The 5,256-nt window shown below is 39.5% G+C and overlaps 1 long non-coding RNA gene across 1 annotated transcript; it reads right to left on the reverse strand.

The window, feature by feature from the left end:
- Positions 1-1,227: 1,227 nt before the first annotated feature.
- On the reverse strand, positions 1,228-4,845 carry LOC139744426 (uncharacterized). The gene is made up of 3 exons (XR_011711825.1): positions 4,727-4,845; positions 3,468-3,683; positions 1,228-1,584 (listed from the first exon to the last, which is right to left on the reverse strand). It is a non-coding gene; the product is annotated as an uncharacterized lncRNA (long non-coding RNA).
- Between the last annotated feature and the right edge of the window lie 411 nt (positions 4,846-5,256).

Consider the following 5,256-nt stretch of genomic DNA (forward strand, 5'->3'; position numbering starts at 1 on the left):
GAGAGTATGACAAAAGGGATTTTGCCTTTTCCTGTATACATTGTACATACAATAGTTTCTGTATCTAAACTGATTGGATGCTGTGTCCAGGAGTCTGCAGCCTGAAACCTGTTTGCAGATCATCATCGACTTGCTGTAGCATCAAGGGTCCGGTTGTGCCGTACTGGTGGTGAACCCGCATGGCCTTCTCCCTGTCCTCGGGCAGAGCTGGCCCCCAAAAGGCCATGGGCCTGGAAGCACTGCACATCCGCTGATGGCATGACGATATAAGGAGATGAATGTGGATGTCAATCAAAATGAATCATATAATCACATATTCCTTCGACTAATAAGATTAAGCTCACTTACTTACTGCAAACTCAAATCACAACAATTTATATCGAACATGCAGAATCAACTCGAGTTTTCCGAAAAAGAGCTACACCAGACGATGACATCGAGGAACGTTTAATATTCAAGCAATGCTTATTATGAGATGTGGCTTCGTTTTGAATAATACATTTCTGAGTGACTGGTATTGCACAATCAATATACAGTGCACGGTTATAAAGAAATTCTCGTTACAAAAGAAATGAAAATGCAGGCCGCAACGTTAATTTCTCTATGTTTTTATTCATACAAGTCATCTTCTCTGCATGATATACAATTCTCTTCATTTATATTCAATGATACGGTTGTAATATATACTATAAATGGGTGGATGGGGTGGAGTCTTCATGTTAAAAAGATGTTTTTGATTGGACGAAACTTTGGTTGTTACAGAAACAAGGTCAGGACTAGCTTTTATAAAGGAGGAATTATTCTTGGTTTTGAATTTAACAACATTTCTAAGTAATCAATGGGGGAAGGGCAGGATGTTTGGGTTTCAACCTGGTCTTGAATCAAATGGGGCTAGATGTACAACGTATGAGAAGATGATAGATACAAATGTGTAGAGACCTTGAAGTGTGAGCGCGGTAAGATAATATTTTGCTCTCAACACTTTTTTCTTCTTCTTCTTTTCTTTCTTTCTTTCTTTCTTTGGCTCTTCATGTAAACCCGGAAGTTGAAGGAGAAAGATATGCTGACGACTTTCTTTTTTTTTTAATCTGGAAGTCCCCCCCCCCCCCCCACACACACACACACATATGAAAACGCTCCGCTGGTCCTGTCAAGAGATGATGAATGTCGATGACTCATGCCCTGGATGAGGTGGAGAGTATTGGTAAGGGTCATTGACTGGCCGGAGGTGAAGAGATATATCTGGTCACAGTGGAATGGGAGGAAGTAGTAATAGTTTTGTGTATCATCACCCACCAATAGCGAAATTTCGATATGACGAGAGCAAACTGTCGGTCCCGAGGACTTCGTTATAACGGGAGTCCACTTAAGTCAGTTTTATAAGTTTGCGAGCCCCAAACTACACTGTACTCGCATGCTACAAACCTTCCCGCGCAAGAAATCGCAAATCCAGACGAGTTTGGTGCCGAGAGTCGTGCTAGCGATGAAGACCCAGCCAATCACGTGGCACCAGACAGGGAAGAATTCGTAATAATCAGAGCTTCTCCATTTGGCCATTACGTACATGCTGTATAGCAGGGTCCCCTTGATTTTTTTGTTTTGTTTTCAGAGACACAAGGGAATAAAAAAAACAACAGATTTTAATTTTTGGAGACACTATTGGGAACATGATTATGATGTACATGTCGGGGCAAAATTAACACACACACACACACACACACACACACACACTCAAGCAGAGACCATAATTCTCACACGCACATATACACACATAATATTTAATAGGGCCTACACGGCCGTAATCTGCGGGGGAGGGAGTTTATTTGCCCTCCCCCGATATTTTCACCTCCTTCGTTTTCTTTCAATTCCGATATTATATTGTCAAATAAGTTTATCTTTACCAAAGAAAAAGATGGCTTTTAAACTGCCGCCAGTAATACAGAGAATTCTTATCACTCTATCCCTTCGAGTCACGTGATTATTCTATACTTCTACTCAATGGACTAACTCACTGTATCGCCTTTACAACCCACGGGCGGAATTCTCTCTGGTGATCGCCTTAAGAGAATTGCAAGCCCCTCATACAGCCGCGGATAGACTCATCACAGGAATAAACGCGCACTCCTCCACCATCATCACCACCCCCATCAACACCATCCACACTTAAAGGAAACCAAAACCCAAAGAGAAATGTGGAATGAGTGAAAGCAGCAACATTAGTAGAACACATCAGTGACAGTTTGAGGACAGCGGAAATTAGAAGCAAAAGTTATGATTTTTTAAAATTTCTGTGTTGGAACAGCTGCTGCTGGACGCGAAGACTACTTAAGTTTATGACATCATGTGTGAACAGCAATTATAAAGGAAAATTAAAGGAAATTAAACATGATTTTACTTTTCTAGCAACATGAAAGAGGACTTGACTAACCGCTTTCAGAAAGCAGCGGGAATAATTACCACCCTTAACATATGTCAGTATGAGTTGACGGAATGTGTACTTTTCATTAAAAAAAAAAAATTTGTCTGGAATGCCCTTTATATTTTCTTAGTATTGTTGTCTGCACAGGACGACACAAACTCTAGTACAGTCTCCTCATCCTGCGGTTCCCAAACCAAAATTTTAGAAATTCCTAACTTTTACATCGACTGACAGATTTTCCTCAAACTTTGACCAATGTGTTCTGCTAATATTTCTGCTTTCACTCAATCCTCATTTCTCTTTGGGTTTTTGGTTTGAGAATAAGCCCATTAACCACACACTGATACTGCCACTACAATTCCAAACAAACACAACAGCGCAACTGCGGAAATGAATCACAACGTATTGTTTCAGTTTTCAAACATTTACTGCATGCTGCATTCTTCTCTAACTCAATAATGCAATTTACATTATAAATATATTCTTTTCTAACAGTCATGTAGAACCATCAAATTAGATTTGCTACAAATGCAACAAAATCATCGATGGCTACCTTCCGGTGAAAACTTCACGGTCATGCATATGGTACATCTATATTCATCCTCTCTCTCTCTCTCTCTCTCCCTCTCTGTCTCTGTCTGTCTCTCTGTCTCTCTCTCTCTTTCCCTCCCTTTTATACACACAACCAAACGCACACACACACACACACACACACAGTCTAATATTTTGACACGAAGCCGAGCCTGACCAAGAAGAATCATTAACTGAAATGAAATGGAATAAAGACACACAAAAGACGAGATTTATCTGAAAACATCCTGTGTGCCCACGACTTGCCAAAAAAAGAAAGAAATATGACAAACATTCCGTAGTCAATGCAAGGTATCAAAAACATGTTAACTTATTATTTCTGGTTAGATTTTTGTCGGATTTTGCACTATTTACATGAGCATTTTGTCTCATTTGACACAGATGTTAAGACACGCGCACGAGTCTTGTTGGTTGCAAGATTAAAGTGAGTTATCCTTGTCTCTTACGACCGGCTCACCATTTGTATTATAGGCGTAATAACACGCCATGTGACCTCCCAAGTGTTGAAAGCCCAGTGGTCCACGATCTTGTTACCGAGCATGCTGCGGATGTCGTTCTTGAGCCGCTGGAAGCCGTACACCCAAGCGAAGCTCACCGGGAGAAAGAATCCCCAAATCATGCCGGCCCAGCCACGGCTGTAGCTGTAGGAAAGATGTACCCAATGCATTCCAGCCTACAGAAAGTAGTGGATATCAGGTTTCTATAGATCAACGATTGTTCGAGGTGATGACAAATCACTAATACAGTCTGCTATCAGGTTAGAGACAGAACTTTATCTTTAATCTCATAACGTATCTCATGCGCATGTAAACCATACTTCTGAAGCTGGTGAATGTATCATAGACGGACAGAAAGGAGAAAGTATGACATCTGCAACAAAATTAGAAGCACTCGAAGAGTAAAAACCGTCACAAAAGGCATATGGTATTTTTAACCAAATAGAGCAGTGTACACATCGTTCACAAAACACTGTTTGTTGGTTTTTTCTTCTTTCTGAGACATAAGCCGAATCACCCCGGAAAAGTAATGACCTGTTTCTTTTACCACAGGCCTACTATGGAAATTTCAGCAATATCTCACTTTTGTTTAAATTGCAACGCTTATAAATGACAAACAAACCTACAAACGCCGCGAGGCCGATGTAACCAAAAATTCATGTCGCAAGCCTATAAAGTCAGTTAGAGTGCACTCCGTTATACCGAACACGGTTATAACGAAATTCCTGTTACAACGAAGTTTAAATTGAGGCCGAAAAAATTATCCACTCTACATTTATTATTGTTTATTTGTTCGGTTATAAAGAAATTTCGATATAACAAAAGAAAACTGCCGGTGCCAAGGACTTAGTTATAAGGGCAGTCCACTGTATAAATGAAACCACGTGGTCTGATGTTACAAGCGATTCCCTGTCGTAACGAAGGCATAAAAGGAACCTCGGTTTTCTTTTGTTTTAATCGAAGTTCCGTTATAGCCAAATAGTTAAACGTGAAAATAAGAATAGATAATGATTTGATCACCTCATTTTTTTTTAACTTCGTTGTAACGAAATATCGTTATAATCGAGTTTTTTACAATAGGAGAGCACTGTCATGTATAGTCAGACTCAACAGTGGTGAATCTGATCTGCACAACACTTCTTTCATCATCTTTATTTCCCGAGAATTACTAGATTATGAAGAGACTTCCCATATATTAGCAAGAAAGAGCTTAACTTACATTGGTCATAAAGACGAAGCTGGCTGTGTAAACGAATGCGCAGAGCATCGCTACCACGACTACGCGCCATCTCCGCAGTCCCGGGAAAGTGTCCAAAATGACTGTCACAAGTACTTCGGTTTCAACAAACTGAAAAGAAATATATATACATGTATATATATATATATATATATATGGACACAAAAGTTACATAAACATACTTAAAGAGCACGCAAACTTTGATAATATAGAGAATACAACGTTAACAGGATTGTGATCTCAATATTGTCTATATAAAATGAGTATTGGTTTCCTTATTTTTGCCCTCTGTACACAGTGTACAAATTGAACAGAGGGCAGAGCAACCTGAAAGAAACTCACACCGAATATATTCACTCCACTGTTTAATAATGTCTTGGTTTCGAAGTGATATTTATGTATATATCTGATTGTATGTGAGTGTGTGTGAGGGTGTGTGTGTGCATGTGTGTCTGTGTGTACAAATGCCTAAACAAAATAAATGTATACATTCATTCATTTTTTCTCCAACA

This window comes from Diadema antillarum, unplaced genomic scaffold (genome assembly GCF_040938485.1).
Source record: "Diadema antillarum isolate AM-2024a unplaced genomic scaffold, OU_Dant_1.0 seq00001174_RagTag, whole genome shotgun sequence".
In the NCBI taxonomy this organism is placed as follows: Eukaryota; Metazoa; Echinodermata; class Echinoidea; order Diadematoida; family Diadematidae; genus Diadema; species Diadema antillarum.